At 43.9% G+C, this 14,798-nt stretch overlaps 1 protein-coding gene across 1 annotated transcript in view; it reads left to right on the forward strand.

Annotated features, from left to right (window-relative positions):
* The first annotated feature begins 8,424 nt into the window (after positions 1-8,424).
* LOC143295067 (choline transporter-like protein 1) overlaps positions 8,425-14,798 on the forward strand; it is a 111,862-nt gene continuing 105,488 nt past the window's right edge. The window contains exon 1 of the mRNA XM_076606627.1: positions 8,425-8,846. The gene's annotated coding sequence lies outside the window, so the exon portion shown is untranslated. The remainder of the gene's footprint in view (positions 8,847-14,798) is intronic.

Raw genomic sequence — 14,798 nt, forward strand, 5'->3', positions numbered from 1 at the left:
CCACCTTCACCCCTTCTTCCCAACTCGTTGGCAGTCTGCACTGTGTACTGGTCTGGATTGAAAGGGAAAGGGAAAGGAAGAAGCGTCCGAACGGCAGATATCAAAGAGAAGAAATAACAATGAATACATATTTATTACAGTGAATATATATTTATTTACCACTGAGGGGTGAAGTGCGTGTAGGGAAAGGGGTGGCGGTGGTGGGGATGATTCCAACTAGCTCAGCATGACACACACACCCCTCTCCCTGAGTAGAAAGAAGATTGGTGGGCCTCAGCTGCTGAGAGGAAGAAGATGGGGTGTGGGATGGTGGAGGGTGGAGAGGGGGTTCTTTCTGGTTTGGGCTAACGTTATTCCCGTGTCCTGCATAGCTTGCCTAAAAATGCCTCCCTCCTCCAAGCGGTAGGGGGGGGGGGTGTCATTTCTGACAAGGCCAGGTTTTACTCCCAGGGAGTTGATCACAGGCGAGTCTAGACAGAGCCCAGGGTTAATGTCGACAAGGCAGATTTTACCCCGGGGGCAAAAATCAACTGGGTACGAATAGACTGCTACACTGGACGCCCCTGAAGTAAGAATGCGCGAAGGCAAGAAATAAAAATGTCATGATTTTTTTTTTTTACAGCTGATTTTTAAAATTGGTTGTTAGAATAATTACAAGACAATTAACACATAGCTGTGAAACCAGTAAAGACTATGTATATGATTCAGTACAAATCATAAAGACTATGTATATGATTCAGTACAAATCATAAAGACATCATATGCAGTGAAATAAGTTGAAAATGTCTGAACTTATTTAATTTAAATCGTACAATGGTTTTAACAGACAGCACTGCAAATGAACTAGACGGTTGTGTTTACATTCTTTGAAAGCAATATGCATCTGTGAGAGGGAGCATTATTAAATATTATTGAATCGAATTTAGATTGTGTGTGTGTGCGTGTGTGTGTGTATGTGTGTGTGTGTGCGTGTGTGTGTGTGTGATAACTTACTATTTGACTTAACATTATATTGCGCAGTTGAAAACCTCACCTTATTCAACCATTTCTGGAAAACGGACAAAATTCGAGATACAGTTCTCTGTCTTGCATAAATCTCTCTCTCTCTCTCTCTCTATATATATATATATATATATAGAGAGAGAGAGAGAGAGAGAGAGAGAGAGAGATATCGGGTGTCCCCCAAAAAGTGAACCGCTTTTTGACAAGTATTTTCTCAGTGATACAGAAACCCAATTCATTGAAAATTTTCACACGGTAACTTTAGGGTATCATCAACAAGCCTGCAAAATATCTAAACGTTCTAAAATTATGCGAGTATTGTCAAATTCAAAACAGCATGTCATGTATCAGAGGAAAACTCACTTATTTCAGTTTAAGCTCGATGTGACCTTCATCTTCCTCCACGACTAAATGAAGCCATTTCTTCCGAAACGTAGCAATAAAATAGAAAATATTGTCCGTTTTGGGTTTGTTGTTGTGGTTGTTTTGTTGTTGTTGTTTTGTATGCGATTGTATGCACCATAAATGACAACGCTGCGTGTCATGGAAGCCATGATTTAACACAGAACACGATAACATGCAGGCCATCATCTGTCATCACGTGGTGTCACTGGCCACAGCAGCTCACAGGACAGCACGGTTTGAAGTCCCCCGAGACATTTGTCGTATTTTGCTAGAGTTCTGTTCCACGTAGTGTACATCAGTTTTGTTTGCTTTTTTTATGCTGTTTCGTTTTTCGGGTGATATCTAAGTCAACAAAGACTTGTCACTTATGTGTCGGAATGCACACTCACAACAGACCTTTTGGCGCCAGAGGCCTGTCATAGAAATAAAAGCGAGAAACACAGATCCATTTTCCACCCACTGAGTTTGGGGATTGCAGTGGAACACCCCGCAAATAGTCGCCTGCCAAAACAATTGTCGCCAAAACGAAATTTGTCGCCCCCTTTGCTTCAATGTTAGGAGGCGTGAGGTTTGTGAGACCACTTGACTCAATTCGTTTCTGTACAAAATTTATCGAAACACTCTTTCTCTTGCTTTGATGCAGTTATCTGTTTGTTTGTTTGTCTGTCTGTCTGTTCTCTTTCACCCTCTCTCTCCCTCTCTCTCTCTTATTTTGCTTTGGGTGTAATGGCTGTGAATGGTGGGATAATCGGAAAATACTGATGTATTTTCATTGTGGTTTGATTTTTTTTCTTCCTTTTACTTATTTTCGCTTCTTTAGCTTTATTCCCTCTTTAGAGCGAGGACTGGATGTATATAAAAAAAGCATGTTACTTGCTTTATCTATTACCCTCGATAATACAAAAAAATTGTCTTGTCTTGTCTTGTCTTTGGCTTGAAGTGATAGTATCAGTGGAGAAATACCGGTGGTATTTTTTTTTCAAAGATGCATTTGGTCCAGAACCGAAACTTAACCTCAATACCGAATTACAGACACAGGACTGATTTAATGAAATTTCATCCCATACTGTATGGTTTAATGAAACAGAAATTATAGGACAGAGGAACGAGATGAAATCACATGTACAGCTTGTAAAGAGACAACCTGTAAATGGTACTGTCAAATGCATCAACATATGGAGTGATGGCCTAGAGGTAACGCGTCCGCCAAGGAAGCGAGACAATCTGACCGCGCTGGTTCGAACCACGGCTCAGCCGCCGATATTTTCTCCCCCTCCACTAGACCTTGAGTGGTGGTCTGGACGCTAGTCATTCGGATGAGACGATAAACCGAGGTCCCATGTGCAGCATGCACTCAGCCCACGTTAAAGAACCCACGGCAACAAAAGGGTTGTTCCTAGCAAATTTCTGTAGAAAAATGCACTTCGATAGGAAAAACAAATAAAACTGCACGCAGGAAAAAATACAAAAAAATGGGTGGAGCAGCCCGAATTTCACACAGAGAAATCTGTTCTGATAAAAAGTGAAATACAATACAATACAATACAATATATTTCCTTCTCATTTCCTCCGCATGTCAGGCAAGAAAGGATGCCATCAACAAAATACTGTATTCCCAGGAATATGTTTAAAATACAAGTTATTTCCATGTTGATAACGAAATCTCTTGATAAGCGAAAAACAAACAATATACCAAAGCAATAAAGTTCAATAAAGATTGATTGTGTGGATGGATAATTTCTTTGATTTAGTTTCTCTTTGTTGTTGTTGGTTGTTTTGTTGTTGTTTTTTCTTCTTCTTCTTCTTCTCTCTCTCTCTCTCTTCCTTCTTTTCATGGATAATGAATGTGATAATGCATGTTCTCGTCGCTTTATATATGTGTGTGTGTGTGTGTGTGCGTGTATCTATATCTGTGTGTGTGTGCGTGTGTGTGTGTGTGTGTGTGTGTTTGCGAAAGCTGTTTTGCACCACAAGCACAATGCATGAGTTTTCTTTTCGTAAGCTATGCAGGACAGAACTACAGTGAAACACGCCAACTATCAACTTCTCTTTTTCTTCCCCAAGAGACAAAGACATCATAGTACGCAAGCAGTTTTTGTTGGCGAATCTTTTGGTGATTCTTCTTCTTTGTGTCTAAGATTTGCTGCGTCAGGTCTGTGTTGATCTTGTGGAAATATTCGGTAACACTGTGTCTGTCTGTCTGTATGTATGTCTATAAAATTATGTCTGTCCGTTGCCTGTTTGTCTTCTTCTCCCTCTCTACTGCTCTCTCTCTCTCTCTCTCTCTCTCTCTCTCTCTCTCCCTATCCCCCCCCCTCTCTCTCTCTCTCTCCCTCTCTCTGCCCATCGTCAACGTTGTCTTGCTTGGGTTTTTTCCACTTCCTGATGGCAGTGACGGTTGACGTTGACAGTTGCAATGGAGCATCCGGCCAGGAGCGTGATGCCTCAATCCCGCACTGCTGTGCCCCCCCCCCCCCCCCCCCCCCCGCCCCCCCGGCCCCCGCTGTTCGATCACATCCTCCCTCCCTCCCTCCCTCCCTCCATCCTATTCTTCCATCCCTCCGTCCCTGCTTTCCTCCTTCCCTTCTTGCTTCCTTCTTCCTTCCTTCCTACCCTCCCTTCATCTTTCTTTCCCTCCCTCCTTTCTTTCCCTCCCTCCTTCTTTCCCTCCATCCTCTTCTCCCTCCTCCTTTCTTTTCATTCCTTCTTCCTCTTCATCCTTCCTTCCCTCCTTCATTCCTTCTTTCCGTTCCTCCCTTCCCTCATTCCCCCACTCCTGTCTTCTTTCCTCCCTCCCCCATCCTTCCTTCCACCTTTCTTCCCTTTTTCCTTCCTTCCCTCCTTCCCTCAATCCTTTTTTCCTTCTCTCTCTCTCCCTCCTTCCTTCCCTCCATCTTTGACTCCTTCTCTCCCTCCCTCTTCCCTTCTTTCTTACCTCTCTCCCTTCCTCCTCTCCCTCCTTTCCAGGTCCTGCCGGAGCTGGCTTTCACGAGAAAGTGGGGGTGGGGGTGTGGAGGGTAGGAGGACAAGACAGTCCGGCCATGTTCTCGCTCTTTCATGATGATGTTGCCAGGGAGAGGGGTGGGGGGTGGGGTCTTGATGCCTCTGTGCCGCTGTCCTGTTCTCGGAAGGACAAGAAGACCGTCACTCCAACAAGCCATGTCCTCCCGTGTTAGCTTGTGGGAGGATTCTGTTGCCTCCGCGCTGGTTTTAATTTCCGGTTTTAAATTTGAAATCATTCGTGCTGTTTGCGTGGATCTAATGAAAAATAAACAACCTTTGTGGAGGAAGAGGGGGGGGTGAGAAAGAATAAGTGATTTTTTTTATGTGGTGTTATTCTCTCAATTTTTGTAGGGAAGAAACCAGTTACGTTGATGGAGGGGAAGAGGTGGCGAAAAATTAAATTTGTTTCAAACCACCCTCTCCTTTGATGCAAACGAACCACGTTGTGTTGTTTTGGCTCAGAAGTTTTGACTGGGAATTCTTTCTCGACACAGCTTTGAGCTATCGTCGGTGCTGCTGTTTGGACTGTTGGTAGGCACAGCATCTAATGCTGCTTCACTAAGGGGGAGAAAATCTGTTTCCTTCCCGTTTAAAACGTGGTCATCATCAACCATGACTGCGGCATTCTGTTTTCTGATTGTGTGTGTGTGTGTGTGTGTGTGTGTGTGTGTTGTTAGTCTTCCCCGTACAGAGGAAAGGCATTGTGTGTAGATTGTCGTTCCCAGACGTTCCAGTGATTCTGTCTAGACGCTCAGAATCGCTCAGAATTGTATGTGGATACAAACGCCGTTATCCGGTAACCTGAATAACCACCTTCATTCCAATGATTTGTTCCTACCCAGTCACACAACTTCCCTCTACTTCCACTGTAAACCACTCTTTTAGACCGCCCCCCGCCCCGCCCCCCACCCATACCCCCAAAAAAACGATGCACAAGGATAAACACGTAGAAGAGGAGACCAGCTCTTTCACAAAACAAAGTTAATGTCTGAGTGATTTTCTTTTGGCTTTATGTAGAAGGAAATTACATAGTGTGTAGTGAATCATCAGTCTCAAAAATAAAAGAAGAAGAAAAAAAACGACTTGTGGCTGCTGCATAGTCGGTGGTCTGAACACTGATGGTCACACACATAAAAGCCGATTCGTGGTTCCAGAGGAGGAGGTGGAATGGGGTGTATCCCATCACGGACTGCAGGAGGCCAGCACATCACAGCGGAAAGGAATCGGGGGAAGGCCAACAGTCCAGCCGGTGCCAGTTGCATTGCTTGGTTCAAACTATTTGACTTACACGTGACTAAATGCCTGCGTTGACCGAACTACGCCATTGGTCAGTTCCATACGACACACAGTCAGTAGCGGGTTATGACCATACTAGGCTCTTCCGTCCGAGCAATGCAACTGGCTCCTGAGCGAACTTCGCAGCGCTAAATTTGCTTTTCGTCAAGGATGGTCCCAACTCCACGGTAAAATCCATATACTGAGGAACATTCTGAACTCCAAGCAAGCTCATCGCTGCACAGATCGCCTCGTGCAACACGAACCAGGTGCCTGAAGTCAAGTCTAAATCCATTGTACTGTCAGGCTTTGAGTGTAGACATGAGAATGTGATATGTGCTTCTTCATACCTTGTATGACTCAGGCTTACATTGGCGGTGGTATGAATGTTTGTGGTTTGTTTGTGTGCTCAAAGCCTCACTAGTGCTTTGGGTTTCGTTCGCGAAAGTTCAGGCATCTACTCCCTTTTCTTTCTTATAACAGTTTGACAGGCGCAATAGCCGAGTGGTTAAAGCGTTGGACTTTCAATCTGAGGGTCCCGGGTTTGAATCTCGGTGACGGCGCCTGGTGGGAAAAGGGTGGAGATTTTTCCGATCTCCCAGGTCAACATATGTGCAGACCTGCTTGTGCCTGAAACCCTTCGTGTGTATACGCACGCATAAGATCAAATACGCACGTTAAAGATCCTGTAACCCATGTAATTGTTCGGTGGGTTATGGAAACAAGAACATACCCAGCATGCACACCCTCGAAAACGGAGTATGGCTGCCTACATGACGGGGTAAATAAACAAAACGGTCATACACATAAAATGTTACATGTCTGTCTGAGCGTGTATGTGTGCGTGCCTGAAATCTGATTGAATGACACAGGAAACGAATGATGAGCGATCAGTGGCAGCAGTCAGTCGGCTCTACCTAGGTAGGCAGCCTGTGGTGCAAAAGTCCCCGTGCTTGTAATGCGCGTAGAGCTTGGTATCTGACCGAGGATATGCGCTATATAAGTATCCGTATCAATCAATCAATATAACAGATGTTGTGTAGCGTGTATGGATCAGTCCGCACGCTCTGACAACTAAAAATTGAACTTCGTGCTCTGTGTAAATGCTGTGCTTGTGTAAATTATTTCAGTATGTATACATTGACGTTGTCACGATAATATCAAATAATTCACTGCATTTTTCAGACACAGATGAAAACAACGCCAGAAGACATCACTATTTAGGTATAATAGCAACAAACATACAAAGTACCAAAATCTGTGAACTGTGGTTTCTGGTATTTAAAAAAAAAAAAAACTAAAAAAGAAGGAAATTGGAAACATTGTTTTAGAAATCAAGCGCTTGATTACATATACTGTGGGAATCCCATGCCGCCATAGCAAGAGACCAAGAGCCCGTATTCAAGTCAGTTTAGTATCACCATCACACTCAGACATACTCTTTTGCCAACAAGATATGACATCATCAACACCGGTAGTGGAGTGGAGGTGGTCTGCTATCGATAATCAAATCCACACAGAACCACAATAATTGTTGTCGTCGTAGCAGCAGATTCGCCGCTGTTTCAGTTCTCGTAGTTCGTAGTAGTAGCAGCAGCATTCGGTGGTAGTTGTGGCAACAGCAGTAGCAGTAGTTGTAGTAGTAGCATGCGAAATTCCGGAACGGAATATTTCAGTTAAACTTGTTCTTTTTTTATTGTTTGTCTAACCGGCTTAGCCATCAGCAAACGTGTTATTATGGTTTGTTTATATTCATAGTTCAAAATCTCCAATTATCTATAGTATCTGTGAAAGGAATTCAAATAAATTAACCAATCAGTTTGAATGTGGTTTCAAGTGTGAAAGTCTTTTAAACAACACTGGAGTGTGCAATAACGATCGAGGATATTTAATCCTTTGACCCCTATTGGGGCACAGGGGATATAAAGTAACATTAAAATTATGCACAAAAATCTAAAAAGTGTGATTTCGTGATAATAACAGATAAGCAACGATTGTAATTATCATGTTATCTTTCCCATTTTGATGAATTTCCCCACTTTCAAACACTCTCCTCCGTGCTTTCAAAAATTGTCAACACACACACACACACACACACACACACGAGAAAGAGAGAGAACGCGCAAAAAAAAGGCAGCATCAGGGCGCGCGCACACACACATGCACACGCACAAACACACACACACACACACACACACACAGAGTCCGTTCAGAGTCTGTTACCTCTGTAACATGCTCCTTGGTGCAACTCCCGTGCACTGAGAGTGCTGGAGAAAGGCACCAGTGACTGCACGCCAGGCGTAAATAAATAAATAAATAAATAAATGCACGAGCAGCATGAAAAACCCCAACCCGTGATTGCCACCACCAACGACCAACACGCGAGCTTCCGACGGGAAAAAGAAAAGAAAAAAGAAAGAGAGAGGTGGAGGAGGGTAGGTCAGGTCAGGTTTGGTTATCTGTCCAAAAAGAGCAGCACGTGAACAACAAGGTATCAGTGCGTGGTGTGTGTGCACAGCACGTGCAGACCGAACGGTGTGGTGTGTGTGTGTGTGTGTGTGTGGCGACAGCTTCGTTCGGATGACTCGTGCCGCGTTGGTGGCTGTGATGCAGAGAGAGAGTGAGTGAGCCCCAGCCCCAGAGTTCAGGTGGGAGCTGCGATTGTGTGTGAGTGCCAGCAGTCTCTCTCTCTCTGAGACTTGTTTGGTTCTTGGATGGGAGCCTTCTTGTCGTGTGTGTGTGTGTCTTCTCCTCGCTGCACCACCAGCATTGGAATCGTGCCTACTACCAACTGAATCCAGAAGGATTTCTGCAGGGAATTGTAACTTCCAACAACAAAACTACCCGTTGGTAACGGAGAAAGTCTGCACAGAGTGGTTGTTAATCTGTCGACAGCGTGACTGTGGTTTCGAAAGGGTAAAGTTTGCGACGATCTCTTTTTTTGTGTGTGTATGTGTGTGTCTGTGTGATCGAGGTTTGTGTTCTTTTCTAACCTCAGTCGAATCCTTTTGTCGGTTGCTCTGCGGCAAGTTAGTGTATGAAGTGACTCGGGAAAACAGTCATGGAAGATGTGATTTGGGCTTCGGTGACTGTGCCAGTGAGGCAGTGCTGATTTTGGCCGTCTGGTGTTCCTCCTCGCACGGTTTTTTCCAGTATGTCAGGTGAGATTCGTTGTCGGTGGTGTGTCAGTTTGTGTGTTAGTGTCTGTGTGTGTGTGTGTGTGTGTGTGTGTGTGTGTGTGTGTGTGTGTGTGTTAGTGTGTGTGTGTGTGTTAGTGTGTGTGTGTGTGTGTGTGACAGGTGGGAAGAGAACCGACCACTGTTGATAGATGTACGCGAGATATTTCCGAACAACAGCTGTGGTGATGGAGTGTGTGTGTGTGTGTGTGTGTGCGCGCGTGCGTAAGTGCCGGTGTGTGTGTACACAGCGGCCTCAGTGGTCTTTCGATCAATGGAGGTTTTGGTTTAATTGCCTGAGTGTTGACATTGGATGTTTTATTTTGTGGTTTGTTTTTATTCAGTGTTACCCGGCCTTATGTGGAATCTGCAGTATATATACTGACGTGTGTTGTTGGACTACGTTTCCAGTCGTCGAGTCTGACTTCTTGTTTTACATCGGTATGAAATAGGAATCTCTCCTTTTCTTTCCCGCCTGTTTTTCTGTCTCTGTCTCTGTCCCTGTCTCTGAGTCTCTCTCTCTCTCTCTCTCTCTCTCTCTCTCTCTCTCTCTCTCTCTTTCATTGTACGAAAAAAATTGCAGTACGATAAATTCTTTCTTTGGTAAACCGAATCACAATCATGTTGTAAATATACTTTCGAATGATTACGGAGAACTCTTTGAAAACTCTAGCTAGATTCATAGCAGAAGCAATGTATGTGTGAAAAAAGATACTGGAACAAAATGACAACTAATCTCAAGATTATCCACGTAACTGTTGCGCGGCGTGCAAGTGCACCGGTTTTATTTATCTGTACACATGTGAGTGCATGCATTATTAAGTATGTATTGTGTGCGTGCGTGCGTATGTGTGTGTGTGTGTTGTGTGTGTAGTTTTGTGTTATAATCATTCAAGACTGAGGTGCAACAGTATGCTCGACAACTCCTCTTGTCCGGAGGGCTGTATTGCTGTGTGGACAAAAAAGACTTTTCACCTCTCTCTCTCTCTCTCTCTCTCTCTCTCTCTCTCTCTCTCTCTCTCTCTCCCTCTCTCTCTCTCTCTCTCTCTCTCTCTCTCCTTCCTCCTCCCTGTGTATCTAATCCGTCTGTGTAACTCAGTCTTTCTGTTTAGTAAGTAAGTCATTGTATGATTGTATTTATTTATCTGAGTTGCTCAGTCTGTTCATCTGTTTTATTCTCTCTCCCCTCCCTTCCCCCTCTCCTCTCTCTCTCTCTCTCTTACTCGCTGTCCGAGTCTCTCTCACTCTCGCTTGCTCTCTTTCACGCTTGCTGGTTCATTGTTTACCCCACCCCCCCCCCTATGTTTTAACCCGGTGTTCGGTTGTCATTATTATCATTTTTTGTTCAAACAGGAACTTCTTTTGCTAAGCCTGGAAGTTTTATTTATTTTGCAAACGTTTTGGTGCACTGATAGTAAAAAGGGAAATTACTTTGTAATTAATGCTAGGGGACTTAATTTGCTTTAAACTGATCTTTCTCATCTTAAACATTACATTTTGAAATTATACTCAACACACGCGGGGTTCGAATCTGGTTATGACATTTTTTTTTTTTTAAACGCGAAGCTATATAATAACAAATACAGAACACATTTTAATGATTAGATTTTTTTTTAAAGTGTATCACAAGTGAGTCTTGAAGGCCTTGCCTCTCTTGTTTTTTTTTTTTTTTTTTTTTTTTTTTGTTTGTTTTTTTGTTATTGTTTTTGTTTTTTGTTTGGTTGGTTTTTGGTTGTTGTTTTGTTTTGTTTTTTTGTTGTTTGTTTTTTGTTTTTGTTTGTCTGACACTCAGATCGCTGTTGAACAGATATTCTGTTCGTGAGAAGGTGCACTTCTGCGTCTGGTGTAACTGTGTATATGTGTGTTCGTGTGCATGCGCGGTGAAGCGTGATTGTATGTTCGTGTGTGTGTGTGTGTGTGCGTGTTCGTATGTGTGTGTGTGTGTGGAAAGCATGTGTTGTGTGCAGTAATAATAACAGTGGTCATTATTGAAGCGAGATTGTCTGTAACAGCCGGGGTCTCCTCGCAACCCCCACCCCCGCCCCCCGCCCCCCGTCCCCTCCTGGCGGGAAGTAGTAGAGCATATCTATCGCCTTTGGGTGCGGGGCTTTTAGTGCTGGGCCATATGGCTGCCTGCAGCTGTGCTCTTCTCTGCTGGTCTCTGCTGTGCTGTGCTGTGCTGTGCTGCTCTTCATGATGCATCTGTAGTGAAATGGAGTGGTTCACTTGCTTGCCGGCGGCCTCTCTCTCTCTCTCTCTCTCTCTCTCTCTCTCTCTCTCTCTCTCTCTCTCTCTCCCCTCTCTCTCTCTCACTCTCTCTGTCCATATCATTAGGATGGATAATGATATGGTATACGGCGAACTTGGAAGATACCCGTTGTTTATAAACTCAAGCCGCGAGATGTATACTATATTGGTTTCGGCTACATTAACAGCCATTTTCAAGATGTTCTTAATCTTGAAAAGCCTATGATATGCTTTACGATATACAAAACAGAAGTAATAATGCACAAAACTGGGTTACTTACGTAAAGAACCTTCTCTGTACAAATGGTTGCGGTTATGTTTGGGGCGGTTGGGGATGAGAAACTCTTCATACGCATATTTAAAGAGCGCTTACAGAACTGCTTTTGTCAGCGTTGGCATGCGCATGTGTCAGAAAGTAGGCGCTTTGAATGTTATCATTCGTTTAAAAGTGCCATTGAATGTGAAAAATACTTTGATCACATTGATAATATTTCAAAACAATTTTTGCACGTTTCAGAATGGGTGTTTCGGCTATAAATAGCCACACCCACCGCTTTTTCCCAGTTGGTCAAATGAGTTGCCCTCTTTGTTCTGCTGACTGTGAAGATGAATTCCATGTACTGTTTGAATGCCCAAACTACAGTGACCTTAGGTTGAAATATTGTATAAATAGTAGCTCCAACTCATACTTGACACGAGATCAGCAGTGTGCAAGTATTTTGAATGGTGGAAGCGACAGTAAACTAAATCTTTCAAAGTTTCTTTTTCTGGCTTTTAAGCGCAGAGACATAATGAATCATAAATCGGTACCAACTACTAGTTAAGGAACGAAAATGATTGATTATATTTTACCATTGCTTTATTCAAGTGTCTTCTCACAAGGGTGATCTCTAACTGATACATTGAGGACGAAAGATTTATTTATTTATTTATTTATTCATTTATTTATTTACCTGTCTGTTATTTATCTACTTATTTGTGTGCCTTATGTAGGTTTCTTTATGTATATTATGTTTGCAACGGGTCACAGGCCTATACGCAATTAAACCATTTGTTCTTGTTCTCTCTCCCTCTCTATCTATCTATATCTCTATCTCTGTCCATAGTGCTTTCTGACCTGAGAGAAACGGAGATTTTTTTTTGGGGGGGGGGGGGGGGGGGGGGGGGGAGGGGGCGGTTTGGTTTGTTGTTGTTTTGGGTGCGTGCGCTATTGCCTGACTCAAAACGATTTTGACAAGATCTCTCTGTCTCTATCTCAGTCTGTCTCTCTGTCTGTCTCTATCTCAGTCTGTCTCTCTGTCTGTCTCTATCTCAGTCTGAAATGATAACGTTTTTTTCGAATCTTGCCATATTTATCTATAAGTCATTGAAACGACGGAGTTTCATGATTGGTTAAAGAGAACAGAGCTTTGAGCATACACGTTGTAAGATTATATTCTTATGCAAATCTATTCTTACAAAATATGCAATCACCCCTTTCAAATGGGCCCATGGCCTTATTATTGAATAAACTTTCGTTTCTATCTCAGTGTGTCTCTCTGTCTGCCCAAATGTCTGTCTCACTCTCTCGCCGGTCTCGCTCTCTCTGTCTGGCTCTCTCTCTTTCTATCCTCAATAATGCTTGCTGTCGTCGCTCATGTTTTGTTAAAATATATATGTCATCCTCCATTTGACTGATGGGCCCCGGCTAAGCCATTGTCAAATAAAACATTTGTTCATGTTCTCTCTCTTTCTCTTCCTTTCTCAGCCCCCCTCTCTCTCTTTCTCTCTCTCTTTCTCTCCCTTCCTCAGTCCCCCCCCCCTCTCTCTCTCTCTCTGTCTGTCTATATATGTCTCTCTATCTCTGACTGCGAGTGTGTGTCTTTCTCCATCTCTGTCTCTCTCTCTCTGTCTCTCTCTCTCTCTCTCTCTCTCTCTCTCTCTCTCTCTCTCTCTCTCTCCCCCCCCCCCCCCTCTCTCTCTCTCTATCTATATCTGTCTATCTCTGACTGCGAGTGTGTGTCTCTCTGTCTACGTCTCTCTTTGCCTCTGTCTGTCTGTGTGTCTCTCTCTCAGCTCTCGCGTATGCAATGTTATTTGTTGTGTGCGCGAACATGACATGCATGCGTGTGTTTTTAATGATGATGATGATAATAATAATAATAAACGTATTTATGTAGCGGCTGAATCTCACGCCGAGGCAAATCAAAGCGCATCGCTGTCACGGCACCAGACATTCACAGGCATGCGTGACCCTATACCTCAAAGGGAGAAAAGACACAGCTTGTTTGTAAACCAGGAGGCTAAAGAACTGAAGAAACTAATTACGGACGGAGATAAGGGAGAAGGTACGGAGGAGCTATTTGGGAAAGAGGCTGGTTTTAAGACAGCACTTCAGTGAAAAGAGCTGAATGCAGAAACGCTGTTCAGTGACGAAACGAAAACTGAAGGGAGCTCATTCCAAGTGAAAGGTCCAGAGACTGACAGAGAAAGAGAGGCCGGAGCCGGTTGTGGAGACTCGAGTTTGAATCTGCCGGGAACTGAACGCGGAAACAGTTTGGAATCGGAACAGTAATCATTATTTTGTCGTTTATGTCACACAGACTGACACAAACAACTTGATGCAAAGCATGATCTACTTTAAGACCAACACACACACACACACACACACACACACACACAAGGAAAAAAAAAACATATGCTAATTGTCATGTAAAGTGCTATTCCTGGAACGTCACGCTTTTCCAATTAAATTGCAGCAGCTAATTGTAGGACTGACGTGATTGTCTTGTTTGACTTCGGCACAAAGGCGGTGTGTGGCCATTGGACGCACGAGCAGTCATGTGTGTGACAGGAAAGGGGGGAGGGGGTGCGAGGGGAGTTGGGGGATGGGGGGGAGGGAGGCGGCACAGCCAGCTAGCTGTATACAACGCAGCAGTGACTGCTGAGTGACTCCGGGGTGTGTTGACTGGGGAATTAACTGGGTTCAGCCACACCACACGACAGGCTGTCGTTTGTTCTTCTGCCCACTGTGTCAGTGGTTGACTGATCAGGATTGGGTAATCCTGTGTTTTGTTGGTGTGTCTCCACCGGCTGATCACCACCACTGACAAACTACAATATATGTGTGTGCGCGTGCGCACGCACACACACACACACACACACACACACACACACACACACACATGTGCATGCACACACACACACACATGCACACAGGTTCTCTCTCTCTGTCTCTGTCTCTCTCTCTCTCCATCTCTCGCTCTCTCTCTCTCTCCATCTCTCTCTCGCTCTGTCTCTGTGTCTGTCTCTCTCTCTCTACATCTCTCTCTCTCTCTCTCTCTCTAATAATTGTTTAATTTATTAATGATTTGATCTTTTCAATGATGGTATGTCTCGTTGTGTCGTGCTTAGGTTATGTCCATGCTGCTTGCTTTCATTTATACGCTTTATTTTCATGTGTGTGTGTGTGTCTGTGTGTGTGTGTGTGTGTCTGTGTGTGTGTTTGCCTTTGCTTGTCTGTGTGTGTGTTTGCCTTTGCTTTGTCTTTTTCCTTTTCCTTTTTTCCCTTGAGGCTAAAAAAAAAGCAGCTATGCTTACTCCACCACCCTCGTGAAAAATAAAATAAAATAAATCGTTTCGTTTCTCTCTCCCTCTCTCCCTCTCTCTCTCTCTCCCCTCACACTTCTCCGTCTGTACGTGTGTGTGTGC

Source organism: Babylonia areolata, chromosome 20, assembly GCF_041734735.1.
Source record: "Babylonia areolata isolate BAREFJ2019XMU chromosome 20, ASM4173473v1, whole genome shotgun sequence".
NCBI lineage: Eukaryota > Metazoa > Mollusca > Gastropoda > Neogastropoda > Buccinidae > Babylonia > Babylonia areolata.